Source organism: Ambystoma mexicanum, chromosome 2q (assembly GCF_040938575.1).
Source record: "Ambystoma mexicanum isolate Mex_15411 chromosome 2q, UKY_AmexF1_1, whole genome shotgun sequence".
Taxonomy (NCBI): Eukaryota; Metazoa; Chordata; class Amphibia; order Caudata; family Ambystomatidae; genus Ambystoma; species Ambystoma mexicanum.
The window spans coordinates 1,272,472,371-1,272,490,579 of NC_090924.1; the positions used below are offsets into that span (position 1 = coordinate 1,272,472,371).

The 18,209-nt window shown below is 48.1% G+C and overlaps 1 long non-coding RNA gene across 1 annotated transcript in view; it reads right to left on the reverse strand.

Moving 5' to 3' along the window:
- Positions 1-18,209, reverse strand: part of LOC138569078 (uncharacterized) — a 98,593-nt gene that overhangs the window by 24,812 nt on the left and 55,572 nt on the right. The window contains exon 2 of the long non-coding RNA XR_011303108.1: positions 12,508-12,556. This is a non-coding gene — a long non-coding RNA (uncharacterized lncRNA). The remainder of the gene's footprint in view (positions 1-12,507; positions 12,557-18,209) is intronic.

Genomic DNA, 18,209 nt, shown 5'->3' on the forward strand with positions numbered 1-18,209 from the left:
GCTAGAGTGGCCACTGGCTCCCCGTATGGAGCCCATATTTCGCCTGTCCTACGGTCTCTGCATTGGCTACCTGTGAATCAACGTATCAGGTTTAAGGCTATGTGCATCGTGCACCGGGCTATACACAACTTGGGAGCTGAGTTTCTCCAGGACAAATGAGCGCGCTACTCTCCCACCCGCCAGTTGCGTTTTGCAACTGTGGACTTACTTATTGTGCCGCCATATCAACGTGCACTTGTAAGTGGTAGGGCGTTTGCTCTGGCCACGGCCTCCACTTGGAATGAGCTGCCACTTCCTATAAAGAAACTATCTGATCACTTTGTCTTTAGGAAAGCGATAAAGACATTTCTTTTTGTTTAAGACTGGCCTCTAATTTTGTTATCCTCATTGTGAGATCACTGCCTCTTTTCAGTGCCAAGATGCCTTCTGGTGAACGTTTGTGCTTTAGAAATAACATTAACATAACATAACATAACATAACATACTGACAGGAGCGAAGTTGGTATGGTTAATAACCACACTAGTTTCTTAAGGTTTCCTGGCAGTAGCACAAAGGTAGCAATGGGTCTTCTGGCCTTCTGGACCGGGGGGACAGAACCACAATGTACCTTGTGCTGGAGGTGTTATTGGTGCTCGACAGGGTCAAGTCGGCTTTAGAGCACTTTGCAGGCTTCTGTGACAGAGTTTAAGATGGGAGTCAGCTGCGAGTATCAAGCGGAAAGACGGTTTGGTGAGTGGAGGTTGAAGAACGGCTGCAGGCTAGCCTACACGGAGGCTCTGGGTCAGGAATCATTGTCTCAGTGCTATTCAGCAGTCCTGAAGCACTGGTCGAGATGTCTCGAATGTCTTTAAGCAATGGCGGCTTGACAACAGTAAGCACTTGTTAAGGATTTTAAAGATGCGGCACACTCCAGACCAGGACTCTTTCTACTGGCCAGGGCTGCAGCACACAATTGAAATGCTTTTAATTTTATTCTATTCAGATTCAATTTTTGAGAAGGCAGCCAACCCGTCTCACAACCCCCTTAACATACACCCTGTGTCGCAATGGACCATGAATCAGGCCGGTGTGTGATAACAAAATATTTATTTATTTTTATTATGAATAAAAATCAAACACATTCAATACAGGGAAGCAATCACCAGAGTGATGATAATTACACAGTAAAATGATAGGATACACTCAGTTTAACCTTGTAACATGAAATACTCAATGCACCAATGACTGAAAGCAATATTACTTTTCGGGTAGTATTTTCAAATAGCACCACAATTAGGCGTTCCCCCGGCAAAACTCCTTGATACCCCAGTTAACCAAATTGTATGAAAAATGAGCAAAATGGCACTCGGAACTACGGATTAGTTATTTTACATGTGCGGTTGAATGAATAAGGCAAGAATGTGTGTGGCGGTACTAACGACGCAAGAAAACCTACGAGCTACAAGGCAATGCACTAAACAACGGAAATACAGTTTAGAAAATCGGCTTTGGAAGGAAAAGACAGTGCAGCAAGAATCACATGTGGCAAAATTGCAATTGCTACGTTTCACAGGTTTAAAATAGCAAAACGGCTTGGAAAATTAGCTAAACAGACATAATCGGAAATCGGTTTTAATGCTAAGGTACAAAGGAACATAACAGTTATAATATGAAAGTGAAAGGGTGACTCTTGATGGGGACAGTATGGGATTCTTAATGGAAAATAAATCAGATTTTTTAATGAAAGCAGTTACAAGAGTGAAACCGATTTTAAAAGGAAAATGACAGGGTCTACTGAAACTATTTTTTAATGGCTAGATTAGTTAAAAAACTCACTGCCTGCGAAAAGTTTAATTTGCAATGTTAACCCATTCACGCTGTGTGCCTCTTTATATGGGAATTAATTAATTTATTCCAAATAGTACTAAGGATTTATATAGTGCACTAAAATGATTCGGAAAGAATGGCGCTAACACATGGAGCTTAACACAGATTTTCCCAAGGACAGGATACACAGAGGATTCTGACAATTTAAAGAATTTACTAGGATCCTTATAGGATTTCTTATAGGTTTTCACATGGGGTTTCTTATAGGGTTGGACAAATGGCAAGGTAACAAAGCATTGGATGCAGCTTTTTCATATTAGGGAAGGGTAATACTTACAGCAAGCAATTGAATGGAATAGTTTGGACAGCCAGCTGGTCCTCTGGACATGGGACAGGGGTCTGGTCACTGCACAGCGGCGGCTCTCCTCTCGGGACACAGCAAGGCAACCGGAGTCTGGTTTCAGTGGACAGCGGGGTGCATAAGCTGGGCAAAGCAGATAGCTGGGCAAAGCAGGTCTGGTCACTGGATACATCCAAAAGGGTTCAGCAGCCTTTCCCCCTTTCTCCCTGAATTATTTGGAATTTTTGTAAGTTTTAATTCTGGATAGTGGTTCTGCCTGGAAAGGAGGTACTGCATGGATCAGGATCAGCTACCTCTGTTCTGGCACTGGAACCTGGAATCTTGCAGGGTGAATGTGGAATGTCTGGATCTCTGGATGTTGCAGCTTTGATTTTTGATTGGTGGATTTGTTTGAATGTCCTGAATTTTGAATATTACCTCCTTATACAGGCCAGATGACATCAGATGATTTTTAAAATGTGGGAGGAAATAACCTAGACTTACCTCTAAGATTGGATAGGTTAGCCTGTGAATGTTGCTGCCTGCCTGTAAGCAGATTGGACTGGAGGAAGTGACTCAGTTTTAGTGTGGGTGTTTTTATGAGGTGCTTTGTTATACCATAGTTTCTTGTGCCAAAATCAGTTATGACACAAAATCTCATATTTATAAACGTCACCCTTATAAAAATTAGATAGACAAATACCATATTTCACATGGAGCATACTGTTCCAAACCCCAAGTTTGTACGATGCTGTTTAGTCCTTCTGTCAATCTTTCGCAATTTCTATGGCAAATATTACCCCTAAAAATGTACAAATGGGTACACTGAAGCTTATCAATATCGGACATATTTGCATTTAAGTTTCATAAATGTAGCATGTACGCTTCCCCCAGAAATGACACTTTAATGCGGTTCACATCCCCCACATGCTAGGAAGATCCACATTGTCTTAATTTCATGGCGAAACCATTACATTCAAACTGTCAAAATTGTACATTACTGCTTCTTTAGATTACAGACATAAATGTCTTTATATGAAAAGTCTTTTCAATCACATGGGCTGGCTTTGCTCCAAAAAGTGGGCAGTCCCTTCAACCCTCCAGCCAAATGTCATGCTCTGTCAGCTTTGCCCAGAGGTTGCTATGACACCCCTTTGATCCTAGGCAGTTGAAGCTGAGTAGAGGTGTTAGAGGAAATTATACTTCAGTGACATGGCTTGTCCATTGTCCCATGCTACAGCAAAGCCATTCCGTCTGACGAATTCGCCACTTCCCACACCTCCGGGCTTTTCATGTGGAAAAGTTACTTCCTTTCCCATGGGGCTGGCATGCAAAAACTGGTTTGACAGCAATTTCTAGCCATGATGTTGAAGTTCTTTTTGTGGGAAAAAATAAACTACACAGAGTACAATTTACCTATATGTTAGCAGCTTTTCTTCCCAACATATATAGTTGTGTTAGTTTTGTTCCTGGGCATATTACAGTATTATTTCCATTGAGCTTGTACAATATCCACTCACTGCTTTGCAGAGCAGTGCAACACGGGTTCACTTTACTTTCCCTGGTCATTTACAAATGCGATTTTCCTCGCATCTTCATTCTGAACATTTCCATGGTGCTGATCAATTTCTAATACACAGGGATCTGTTCAAGAAAATGGTTCTTTGAAACTGACATAAGCAAAGGGAGAGAGAGAGCTTCTTGTGAGGAATGTTGCTTGTGTTACTTTGTTGCAAGAGTAAACGCTTGACGTATGGCCTGAAACACATTTTTCTGCTCATTCACAGTTTTCACTTGACACACATGCCATTCAGGGAGGAATGCCCCCATTTTCTGGTGTACAACCTGAATATGGATGAACATGGCTGTGTTTTACTAAAACCCAAGCTGGGTGATGTTCAAAAATGAAGATAGTACCATTGCAAAGCTCTTTTACATAGAACATTTTTTTGGCAGTTTGAAGTTTATGCAAATCCCAGCATTTCAGTGCTGATCCAGGCTGCCTTTGAATTCCTCTTTTTGGATTCCTATGAAGAATATAAATGCAGACATTCTCGGGGTGTCTGTGCTCCTTCTCGCCCCATATGTGCACAGCAGACATGGCGCAGCCATGGTTTCTGTAACTGCTAAAATGCAGTTTTGATGCAAAGGAACATGTGCTCAGCCGCCAGAGCGCAGCCATTATTCTGGTAACTGCTGCAACGCAGTTTGATGGTGCAGGTGAGTGCTGCAGGGCTGGTAAATGTACCCCACACACTGCTGTTGTTTGCAGATCGAGGAACTGAATTGGTTTGAAAATTTCCTTTAAGGCAGACGCCAGTAGATGCTCGTCGAGGCACTTCTCCCAGCTTCTTCAATGTGTTTGTGTCATCCTTTAAGTCAGACGGCTCACAGCTGTGGAGTGTGTTGCAGGCAGTTGCCTTGTCGTTGGCTGTAGGTTCATAGATCTTCTGGCACTTCCTATCGAGGAAGCTTGCTGTAGAGACAAGCAGGGCATGCTGTCTAGTTGCTTGGGTACCAGTTCTGGAGAGGCTAAAGAGTCCTCTGGGTTCTGAATCTCCTTCTGGCCTGACAGGCTCAACCCGGTCACGGATTGCCACGTCTGCAGGGAGAGGAAGGCCAGTTGTTGGTTGCTCATCCCCTCCCTGAAAACGGGTCTGGACGTAGGCATCCCTGCTGGTGCAGGATGATGCAGTCACAGGATCGGGGACAGGATTACACACAAGCACCTCCGCGGTGGCCTGTGCTGCCTCCTGTCCCTGTCCCTGCCCCTGCACTGCACCACTTGCACCAGTGGAATCCCCACCTCCAGACCCTGTGTGTGTCCTTTCCACAGCCTCCTCCTCCACCGAACCCCCCACCACCTGGATGACTCCATGCCATCTTCCTCCATCGGACCCTGTGGGGTCTCAGCTGCCCCTGCTGCTGCCGAGGAGTCCACCTCCGACCTCTGCCTCTTGGACATACCCTCGGCAGCTGCGGCCTGGGACGCTGCACGAGACTCCTCACTCTCCGATGAGATGACCACCTGGAAGGGGAGCCGGGCCTTGCGTCTCCGGCTGGTGGTGCGATCCCTGCCGCTTTGCTCCACCCTCTCTGCCCTCTTCATCAGTTGATACTGCAAACAGGAAGAGATAGAACACAGGCATCAGGGCACTGTACAATGGACTGATACACACATGACAGTTGCACATGAGTGGCAGTGTAAAACTACAGACATGACATCACACTCCCCAACACACTTGTCATTTCAACTCACACACATGAGCAAATCAACAGGAATCTTGCACCAGGCAGCACTGTCCATACACAAACAACAGCATGAGCAGCCGAAGGTGAGCCTGACGTCACATGAAACACGGGGAGTGCACAACACATGCACACACGCCACCAGACTTACATGCATGTGTACATCGCCACCAACTGTCGCAGTGATGAAATCGCCATCCATGTCACATCTGGCAATCAGCCTCCTACATGTCAGTGTCACATGCATCCATGTTGCATCACAGTTGCACACTTGTCAAATACACACACGTAGACATGTACACAGTGCAGATACATGCAGTAGAAACCACCATCCATGTGTGACACCACAACCATGCCAACGTACATACACAGAAATTCAAACATGTGTGCCCCCACACCTGCATTTGGCCAGCATGCTTAGCAACACATACACCATCAATGTGTCTCACACATGAGAGGACTCACATGTGGCAGCCTCACGACCCTGTACATACACATCCATACATGGCCCTTCAAAAACACATGTGCAACCTGCACACTACTGGCACACCACAACACCACAGCATCCAATCAGCATGCATGTACACTTACCGCTCGACTCCAGACGGGTCTGCCTCTCAAGGACTTGGACGTGGAGCGCTGGGCGTATGCATTCCAGGACCCTCATTTGGTGGTCGGACAGGAGGCCCCAGAGCCCCTCCGCATCCTCTGCCTTCAAGAGGCGCCGGGCCTTGTCGAGGGCCCTGGACCTGAAGTCCTCCCAGCGCTTCTGGACATGTTTGATGTCGCGGACTGCCACCCCCTCCACGTTGATGGCAGTCACGATGTCATCCAGATCCTGGTCCGTCCTTCATTGTCGGCGCGCAAACTTCCAAAGAGGGCATCATACTGCCCCAGGACTTGCTCCACCAGGACACCAACTTCCCTGGCACTGAAGCTGGTGGCCCTCTGCCTCTCTGGCTGGGGGTTGCCAGTGGTGCCAGATGGTGTTGTGCCTGACATGGCAACCCCAGAGGCAGGTGTGGGTGGGCAACTGGGTCCTGGGGCTGGGCTGTGGAGTGATGGTATCCCAGTTGGGAGTCTTCAGTTCCAGCAGGGGTGGTCACACAACTGCACCCCTGACTGACGTGCAGGCACCAAATAGCAGGGCACTTGGGCAGCAGGCAGGCAGCAGCAGATGGCAGGTGGGAGTGTGCTCGGGGCTCTGGGGGGCAGTAATTCGGCCTTCTGGGCAGGAGCAGGCTCTTCCGTGTATTGTTGCATGGCCAGCTTGATACGGAGTGATTTGGCACGTGAAAAAATTGCACGTCAGCGTGTAATTCGAGGAAAGGCCCTTAGCGCGTAAGCGCGTCTGTGACGTGACGTGCGCGGGCGTTTCCCTCGTAACGTGGGCATAGTGGTTCAGCGCGCACGTGAAAAAACTGCACGGCCGCATGTGAATGCGTGTAATCCGAAGAAAGGGCCTACTTGCGTGAGTGCCGCGACGCGCGCGGGTGTTTCCCTCAGTACGGGTGAAAGGTGAGTGGGGCCAGCAGTTCGCTGTACGTGCCTTTCGTGGAGCCCGATGTGTATTGCTACTTCGTGTTGTTTCGTGCACCATCACAACTTCACAGCGGATCAAGGACATATCTCTTCTTTTGGCGGGGTATTGGCTACACGTGTTTTTCATTATCACGCTAGTCAGACGGTGAGTCGCGCATGCTATTTTTCCCACTGCGGGTGCCCCTCTGTATTGCACCTGTTTTCGAGGTCATAGTAGCCTGCGTCTCCTGCGTATGCATTTTTCATGCTACAGGGTGCCACTGCGTTCTGCGGGAGGTTGATTCCACGCATGTAGGCTGCAGGGTTGCGTGCACGGTTTTACTGCAGTTTTGGGGTGCCTGAGTGTTGCGTGACCCGTCACTACATCACCGGGGTCACATACAGCCTTGCAGGTGCAGGGGGGCTATTAACATCTTGCATCCCACCCCTTCACCCCAATTGCCCAGGATAATTGTGGTGTACACCTCCCATTGGCACTCTTCCATCTGTGCCGGCACTACTCCATCTGTGCCATAGTTGGGAGGCCACCAAAGGTGAGGGGCGCCTCAGCTGGGCATCCTCCTCGTGGTGGGCATGGTCAGGGACGTGGCCGGGGTGACCAGGGAGTAGAGGGACTCCAGGGTGTCCAGGGTGGCCGCAGAGTGGGAAGAGTCAGGGGTGCGCCACTTGAGCACGATGTTGTGCCATGTGTCGGTGCAGTCATGCCACCACACTCTGTGGTTCCGGGAGATGCAGCTTCTGCATCTGGCACTGGCGCCCGTGTGACCCGGCAGTCTGTTTCATCGACTGCCACAGGCCCAAGGGTAGTGGTAGCTGCAGGTGCAGCTGTGGACACCAACACCCAGGCTCAGGGTCTGCCAGCACAGGCTGCGTTGGCACTTGAAGAGCCCTTGGAAGATTTCCAACAGGCCAGGAGGGAAACCCTAGGTGCACGCAGGGCTGCCCTGACCCAGACACGTGTCCCTGGGGCAGTAATGTCATCTGCTGCCCCGAACAGCCGGGTGTTGGAAAGTGCAGGGGCAGATGCAGCCAACAACACCCCAGTTGTGAATCTGCCAACCAGGACAGTCCCGGTCAATGACCCTGCCACAGCTGATGTTGCTGCGCAGGGTCCATTAGAGGGCACCCAGCTGCCACTGACTCAAGGCAGGCCTTTGGTCGTCCCTCCACCTGCCACTCCCTTGGCTCAATCCACCGGTGCTACTAGCCATAGTGATCAGGGCGGCATTTGCCAGCCAGGGTCTGCGCAACAATCCAAGAGGAGGAAGGTTGCACCTGCAGAACAGGCTGGGACCCCACACTCAGCCACGACCTCCTGCATGTCGCGGAAGAAGCCTTTCTGCAACCAGGAACTGGACTACCTCATGGACTACGTGCGGGACCACAGCCGTGACATGCTAGTGGGTCCTAATTGTCAGACTACGGCTGCCCACCGTGATACCCACTGGAAGCAAGTTGCGGAACATATGAGTGCATTCGGCCATGAGGTGCGCACGGCGCAAGAGTGCAAAAAGCTTTGGAATGACCTCAAATGCAGCGCTAAGGCTAAGCGTGCCTCAAATTACGACTTGACTCTGGTGACTGGCAGTGGGCCTGCACCTGAGGAGGAAGATCTCACTCCGCATGAGTCACTCGTTGCAGAGTTCATACCATCTGAATCGGTCGAAGGAGTGGGAGAGATGCCGGACTTTGATGCCCAGTCCAGTGAGTGTTGCTGCGTGTTTGTTGTGGACATGTGTGTTTTACTTGTGTGATGTGTTGTGCATGACTGCCACTACATGTCACATGTACATGGTTCTGATGTGCAAGTAATGCAATGCTTCCCTGATGCATGTCTGCTCTGCTTGATGGTGGACATGTGGAGCGGACGGGGACTGTCCGCATCACCACTATTGCACCCTACTCACATGCTGGTCACCAGGATGCCCCTCAAGTCCATGTTCCAGCTCACTGGCCCTTCTGCATGTAGCGTGGGGTGACCTTCCTCTCAGCCCAGGGACTATGTCACAGCATGACTGACGTTCATGTGTCCTCTGCCTGCATCCGGGTACTCCATGTAGGCATGCTCCCTTGACCCTCCACCCCCCCTCTGAACCCCAATTCCACCTTAGCACTGGTATGCTTCAATTTTGCCGTTGAGTACTTCCCTGTTCATGCGTCCTGTGTACATGCTAACTTCCAGCAGCCAATCTGCCAGACATATGCTGTGTAATACATCCTTTGTACTTGATGCAGGGTATCTCACTTGGACTGTGCAGAGGTCAGATGCCCCGCAGGGACATGAGTGCCCATTCATGCTCCATGTGTATTCCACTCATGCCCCTATGTGTCCTTGACTGGATGATCATTGTAGTACGAGTCCAGGGGGACCTACATTGCATGGCATTTCATCAGCCTTCCCATGTCCACTGTGGCTCAGTCCTGCGTCGCACACATGGTTAGGGTTTGACAGTCTGTGTGGGTCACAGGCCTCAGCCTGTTTAATGGCCAATGACTCTGTCCAACTGGTGTAGTGTCTTCTTCACACGTCGGTGTACTCCGGACGTTTCATCATGTGTCCTGCTTAATGTCCCATCATCATTTGCTGTGTTGTCACTTGACTCAGATGATGCAGTTGATGCTAGTCTATACTGTCTGTCAATACACAGGTCTATGGTCAGCCTTTTGATACCATGCTAGACATCCCTGCAGTTGCACCTGGGGGGAGGGGTGGTTTACTTGTAGCCATGCTAGCCATTGAATTCAGATTGCACGTGATGGCTGAAGTTGACCTTGCACTGCCTTCACATTTTCAGATACACACCATGAAGTACTTGTACATGTAGACAGTGAGTAACGTACAAATTTGCTGCACTTCATCGACCCACTTCTGTGCAAAATGACACCATTCTACATGCCTAATTACAGAAGCAGTGTCAAGTTGACCCAGCATGCATGACAGGTTCTCTTTTGTGTGACATGTCTGCTTGTTGTGTTTGGTGTCTGTGTGATGTATGTGTGTGTGTGTGTTGTGTGCTTCTAACATGTGTATTGACCTTTTTTCTCTCTACTTTTCAGATGATGACGTAATGGATCCAGAGGATGGTGTTGTCATGCCAGGCACAGGGTTGTTATCACTACAGCAACCCGGCACAAGTGGGGGTCGTGGGGTGGTAGGCCACGAAACCCACATGTGCTACAGTCCATCTTGTCTCTGGCTGGCAATGAGTCTAGCCCTGATGACCACGCTGACGTTCATGTCGAGTTGGATGAGCATCAGGTCCATATGTCAGGGGTGAGTGATTCTGATGTGGGCATTCCTCTGTCCGCGACACCTGCACTGAGGGGTCAGACAGTCTTGGAACCTCTGCCTGTGGTGGATCGGGATGCAGGGTCACCCTCCACACCAGTCACTGATGTGCCTGGGCCATCACGTCGACAGGGGCATGTAGTCGTACAGCCGTGGGCGGTGCCAACACAACGAAGACACCCAGTCCTTGGGTCCCGCAGGGGTCAAGCGCAGCAAAGCGGTCGCGGCACGCAACCGCTGTATACTGAGTGGGAGCAAGACATGGCTGCCAATTCTGAATGCCAGGGGGCAGCAATGGAGAACATCGCTGTGAGCATGGAGCGTGTGGCCCAATCCGTGCTCCCCCCTGCTAGGCAGGTGCTTCTGCAGCAGCAGGTGGCACAGTCCACGGCCCGCTCGCTCAGGCTGGGCATGGCGGCCTCAGACAGGGCACGCCAGGCTGAGATGGTGTCTTTGCATTGAGCAATTGCTGCTCACGCAGAGGCACACATGGAGGCCCTGAGGGAGGAGTATGCTTCCCTTAGATCCACTCTGGGTATCCTTATGATGTCCCAGAGGTAGCGGGCAGAGGAGAGGTTTGCGCAGCTTGAGCGTACCATCTCGGCTGAGATACATGCTTGCCGGGAGGTGCAACAGTTGTGCAGCCAGGCCTTGCAGGAGGAAATCCGTGTTACACATGTTACCTTGCAAGAGGAAGCACGCGTATCACGTGAGGTCCTGCATGCAGACCTACGTGTGATCGCCGCACAGAGCCAGGCTCACCCTTCCGGCAGACTTGCTGCCGATGAGGGGCAAGCTGCGGCTAGGCGTGGTCAGGCTCCTGTGCCACGTCCTCCTTTCCAGGAAGAGCCAGACTTGGACGACAATCTATCTCCCACATAGGTCGGACGGTGCAGGCGTTGAGCCCATGGAGGTTTTTTTTTCCTCAACATCATTGCATGTGGGTGTTGACAGCACCCTGTACCTCTCCCCTCCTGTGTGCCTCCCCCCCCGGGTCGTATGTGGCCATTTTTGATTTTTCTTTTAGTTTAGTTAGTTAAGTTTCTATTTGATAGTTAGTTTAATTAGGTAATGTAGGTTTTTCATAGTTAGTGTAATTAGTTAATATAGTTTAAAATTGCTATTGTGCTTTCATGTGATGGTGTGGTGCTTTGTGGCTTTTGAAAGCATCCACTGTCCGTTCCAGCTGGGCCCTTCAAGCTTGTCTTGTGTATGTGTTTGCAGCTTGGGGTCCTTGACTCACATATGCCACTCCTGCTTCCCTTATCCATGGGCTCACAAGGATGGTTTAGTGTAACAGCCTATTACACAAGGGCTTTAGACAGTCATATCTGTGGCATGACTGCTGCTGTCCAACTTGTGTTAACACCCCTAGTTGGGATGATAGGGGTGTTATTGACCACTGTTCTTCTTTCGCTAGATGGGTGGTTTCATGATTCATGTATACATTCATTGCTATGCATTGTGTAGTATGTTTCATATCTTTACTGTACATGTGCTTGCTGTAATTCATGCCGTAGATAATGTGTTCCACACTTTGCCTGTGAAAGACGGACTGATGGTGTGATTTCTGATGTACCTCTCTGACATGGTCCAGTCATGAAATACCTGAAGAGACACACACAGATGAATTTAAAGCATTAATCATGTGTTTCATGCCCTTTCTGCAGGGGGATGAGCCTCCAGACCACCTTTGCCAGCAGACATGGGCCATTGGACATCTGGAAGCAGGACACGTTTGGTGGTGCCGACATGCGCAAGCAGAGGCACAGGGATTGCGCTCATACATCCAAAAACAGCTGACGTGTTTCAAGGGACTCCAGGCAAGGTGAGCAGCACAGGGGGGCCACAACACAGCAAACCTTCACCAGGCCAGTTGCACATGCATGCTTAGTAGCAGCACTGATGGTGAGATTGGACAAATATTGGTGTTGAAGCGCACAATACAGCTGAGATGTGTTGGTGGACTAATGGCTAGTTGATGGGAAAGTTGTCTGGGGCACCTGCAGGGGCAGTGGCACATACCCTCCGGTCCACCATGGTCCATTGAGGCACTTGTATTAGCCATGTAGTGTTGCAAGACATGGAAAGAAGCAGCTCACAGGGACAGACAGCAAGGGACAGACTTGTGTGCAGTGCATTTCATTTCTATGTAGAATTTGACACATGCACTACCTACTTTATTTCGGTCAGCCCTAAAGGGCTGTGCCTTAAAGGACCAGAGTGACTTAATATGACAATATGAACATGTATTAAGCAATGCAATTAAATGGCACTTACCGCTCGCAGTCCACCAAGTCACTTGCATCACTCCTTAAAACATAACAGGCTGAAATAAATGGATGACAGTGAGTGACCCAGAAGCAGTTTGTAGCTTTGGAGACAATGGCGAAAACTACCATTCGTGATGTGTGGGGCAATGTGAATATCGGAAACCACACAGGCATACATTTTAGTACCATAAGCAAAACATACTGCAGAAATAGACAACCAACACATTTCAGCTCAGAATTAGTGTACATTTGCCAATAAGGCACACAAGCCATGACTATTAACACTTTTTAAAGTAAAGAACCCTTTCATGGGTTAAAACCATATAAATAATGTTGTGTTCATATATTAAACACTCACACTTACACATTTTCCTAACATTAGGCCGGGACGAGCATTTTTCCTGCCTTTTCTATGAAAAATGAATCACCACTTTTGTAGTGGGAAGGATGTGTGTTGTAATAAATATGATATTTGCAATATAAGGCCTTGTCTTGTTTTCCCAACTAATCTGGAGCTGTCTACCCAAATCTGCTTCTCAAAATCCTGATCATAACGCTTTCGGTACCTTTTTCTACCTACCAATCCTAATTTCTTTCTCAGTCCTTTCTATGTATGACTGTCTTACTCTACAGTCCAGCTACTTCCATTATATAACAATTATGCATAGTCCTTATGGTCATGAAACACTCACCTCAACATAACAGATGACATATAGTGAAAGCTCTGCACTCGTACGCTAGCCCTCTTCATCACTGGATTTGCCAATACCTCCTTCTGCACATGCATAGTGCCTGCGAACATCAAATCTGATTGGGTCACTCCTCTACTGAAAAAGTCCTCCCTGGACCCCTCATTCCCCACCAACTACCAACCCATTACAGTAGTCCCATTCCAACTTAAAATCCTGGACCACCTGGCCTAGGACCAGGTCCAACACTTCCTAGAACAAAACCACTTGCTTAGGAAAAGGCAATTTGGCTTTCGCCTAAAGCATAGCACAGAATCTGCCTTACTGGACCTGAAAATACAAATGGTCTCCATCCGCGATGCGGGCAAAATAGCTATCCTTCTACTCCTTGAACTATCATCGCCTTCGACCTTGTTGATCATGATATACTTTGCCACCAGCTCAGCCAGCACTTCCACTTCTCCCCAGAGGCCACTCAGTGTATCACCTCCTTTCTTAGGGGCCTCACCACACAAGTCTTCATTGGTGCCTCAGCAGTGGATGCCATCCCTGCGCCACGGGGGGTACCTCAAGGTTCCTTCCTCTCGCCCACACTGTATAATACCTACACCAAACCCTGCTTCGACCTCCTCGACTCAAGAGAAATCATCTACACTCATTTTGCAGATGATACGCAAATCATTATCCCCCTCTCAGGTGAGCACACAGTGGATTCCATTAAAACAAAGTCTGTATATTCCACAATTCACTGCTGGATGGCCTCCCACAATCTATGCTTAAATGACGAAAAGACAGAGCTCCTCATCATAGGCTCCCTTCACCAACTCATACACCTGGATTCTACCTATTCTTCCTTCGGTATTGATGGTACATCCATCGCAGTACTTAAACATATATAAACACTGGGTGTTCACCTTGAAGCTGAATTGACCATGACGAGGCACATCAACGCCCTAGCCTCCTCCCCTGCCAACACAGCAAGACTCCTCTCCCTGAGCAGACAGTTCCTCTCCCCAAGCAACTGCATCACACTTGCGCAAGTGCTGATTCTGTCGAAGCTCGACTACTGCAATGTACTTCTCATGGGCGCCTCCTCCTCCAACCTATCCAAGCTCCAGCTTCTCCAAAATAAAGCACTGCCTTCTGCGCTGGGGATCAAATGCTCTGACCACATCTCGAACACAAGATGTGAATCCCACTGGCTCCCCATAAAAACCAGAGTGGAAGTCAAAACCCTATCCATTGCTCATCGCTGCTTCTACAATGAGGCTCCCCTGTACCGCAACAACTGCATCACCCAATCTGCCCCGGTACATGCACTCAGATCTAACTCCAGCACCTCACTGTTTACTCCCTGCTTCAAGAAAAAAAGAGCAGGCGGTGCCAGCTTCTGTGTGACTGCCCTTTCCCTTTGGAACTTGCTATCCTCGCACATTAGAAACAAGCAATCTTTTGCCACTTTCAAAAAACCACTCAAGACCTGGTTGTTTGATAAATACGAATAATGTCTTCCCTCGGTTTGCACACCCTGGTTACTCCTACTGTCTGCTCTGCTAATTTGTACTGTACAACGCTGTGATACCTTCGGGTCTGGGCATTTTCATAAATGTTATAAATAAATAAATAAATAAATAAATAAATAAATGGTCGAAGAAAGGTCCTTATCATTTTCTCTAGATATTTGCCATTGCAAGGAAAAATCTTGGTCTCGAGAATCTAGCTTTGCATTTCTTTCCAATATATTGAAAGAGGGCCATTGGCCCTGCTTTGCAAAGGGCACAGTGACAACGAAGAGCAACAGCTAATGTGCAGGGTCTTACACTAGGAAACAGCAGCAGATGACAGTGTGGGGGTGGGGAGTACACCACAGCCCTCTAATAAGGGATTCCTCGCTGTAACCCTATGTGATGACACAGAGCCGGGGAGATCTCAAATTCTCCTATGTCTAAAAGACATTTCTCATTGCAAGCACAGGACTGCAACTGCAAGTGGAAATACCAGAAATGGATACATGTTAAAAGAGCCATAAGAGCTATGGCTTTCACCAGGATCTCCACCAGCTTTATACAAATCCTCCGACTCAGGTCATGGATCAGCCAATATCCAATTCCCTAACATGTTACAGGTCACAAGCCAGCCAATATCCAATTGTCTAGCACGTCACAAGTCACAGGTCAACCGATATCCAATTGCCTAGCACAATACAGGCCATGGACCAACCAATATCCAATTGCACAGCACATTACAGGTCACAGGCCAACTGATATCCAATTGCTTTGCACATTACAGGGCACAGGCAAACCACTATCCAATTCCCTTGCACAATTCAGACCATGGGCCAACCAGTATCCAATTGCATAGCACATTACACGTCACAGGCCAACCAATATCCAACTGCTTAGCACATTGCTGGGCACATACCAACCACTGTCCAATTCCCTAGCACAATACAGGCCATGGGACAACCAATATCCAATTGCCTAGCACATTACAGGTCACAGGCCAACCAATATCCAATTGCGTAGCACATTGCCGGGCACAGTCTAACCACTATCCAATTACCTAGCACAATACAGGCCATGGGACAACCAATATCCAATTGCGTAGCACATAACAGGACACAGGCCAACCACTATGCAATTGTTTAGCACATTACAGAGCACAGTCCAACCACTATCCAATTCCCTAGCACAATGCATGCCATGGACCAACCAGTATCCAATTGCTTAGCGCATTATATGGCATGGGCCATCAATATCCAATTCCCTAGCAAATTACAGGTCACTGGCCAGCCTACATCTAATTTGTTAGCCCCTTACAGACCTCTCCAGTAAGGCAGCAAAACACTTCATAAACTACAAGCATGCAACCAAAGTTACTTCAATGTAACAGTATTCCTTTTCCCGGTTGGTGTGTTAGGAAGGCCAGTCGCAAAGAGGGGAACCCCAATATAAATGTGAGTATCAGTTTCTCTTCATACCGATCTATTATTTTATATCTGAAAATAACTATTGCCAATTTTAAAGAGGGTACATGAGAGACTGAAACGACTACTCTCGTACAATTTAAAAAAAGAACTGTCTGTGAGAAATGTTGCATTCTGAAGGCTAGTAATGTGGCGCTCTAATCCACAACACATGCGTAAGAGACACAATTTACTTGCTGTATAAGCGCCTTACAAAAGCACAATAAATAAATTAAATTAAGACTACAGTGAGTCATTAGAGTGAAGAGCCAGGTTGGCTTATAGAACAAAGACTACAAAGTAAGTGTGGTTTTTTGTGAAAGTTATAAAGGTGGTAATGATAAACATGTGCCGTGCAGAGCTAATCAGAGCATCTGTGTGCGTTATTACATAATAATAATAATAATAATAATAATAATAATAATAATAATAATAATAATAATAATTCTGATGTTTTATGTAGCGCTGCTATCACCGGGAGACCCGTTTCAGAGTGATGTTATGTATTACTGTCATTGTTACCCTATGTGGTACTCAGTTTGTGTCTTCGGAAGGATGAACGCATTAGTCAGTACCAAAGGAGAATCAAACTTGTGTCCATGCAGCCACTCCTACTCACCAGAGGGGGCAAGCTACGTGTGAAGTTAGCTATATCACTGCTCCCTCCAGATCACTTCCTAGGCCTGTCCCCTGCATTGTGTGTCATTCATCTTTGCTTTCAGCAACTAAGATAGAGCCGCCTGTCGCCTGCTGTGAGGAATAAGGGCTGGAAGCGCACAGGAGTCACACGATTTGTCTCTTAATTCTTTTTGGGCTAGTTTTGGAGGCAAAGACTACAATTCCCAGCAAGCCACGGGAGGTTAGTAGTTCTGTGCACAATCAGGAAGAAGGTCACGTGCGCGTTGCCAGCTGCAGTGATTACAAACAGCATAAAGAGCAACGGCGCGTGAAACAGGTGTGGCTTATTACGAATCCAGGAGCGGTTGGCGTGAGGAGCATGTCGGCGAAACGCTGAGGAAACCATGGGCGGCGAAGCTCTGCCCTAAAGCTACACGAGGTTTCGAGCATTCTCTCGCACTGAGTTGCATGCGGAACGGCGGCAGCATTTTCAGCGTGCTACTAATCCTCCGAGGAGTCCCGGGGGGCCTTCGGAGCTCAGATAAGTGCAGAAGGCATTGCAGGGTGGGAGCTTATGATGCATATGTTTTCTCTTGCATGAAGATGATACTTGGCAATCATGGAAGGGCTGAATTTGGGGATAAAGCAATTGGTTTTGTGTAATAAGACACGAGGACATTACGGAACATTTTTGGGGCATATTCTCTCGAATACAGCTCATTAAGGGTGACAAGAGTATTCACTCTCAAGGGGTGATGATGTGTATTAGTTTGTCTGGTTAAACCACAAGGACATGCATTTATGTGTTTATGTATTGCGGTAGCAAGCTTGCCCTACGGGCCATGTGTTTCGTTCTTCATTGATGGGAAAAGTTCCATTGTCCTGTGTTCATCCCGCTTGCTACTACATGTGCATGTTTTGTGCTCTATGTTTGTTCTGAAGTCAGGGGCATACGTATTAAGGTGTGTCCTGATCTATGTTACTGGGTATTCATGTAGTCAATGTTACAGTGTGTCAGGAACTAGGATATAGAGGTATATGAAAGGAAGGGTTTTTCCCCAGTGCTTCCCCCTACCTATCCAACTTAGGTTTTGTCCTAACCCTTTTCCCGGTTTCCCTAACTTCCCCTCCCCATCCACAACCTCTCCCTAACTACGCTTCCCCCCATTCGCTGCCACGTGGTGTCCTGTGTTACACTTCAGGCACCTATGCCAACCACGGTGGGAGGGTCGAAATCATTCGGCTTCTGTGGTTCAGGGGAGAGTGTCGATTCTCTCCTCCAAGTAAGTGTGTGTTTTGACACCTGCAACTGAGATAGAGCCGCCTGTCGCCTGCATTGCGTCTCATTCATCTGAGGAGATAGAGCCGCCTGTTGCTGCTGCGTGACAGATATTTATGAGCTAACAAAAATGTGGATGACTTTTTGGAGAATTTAGG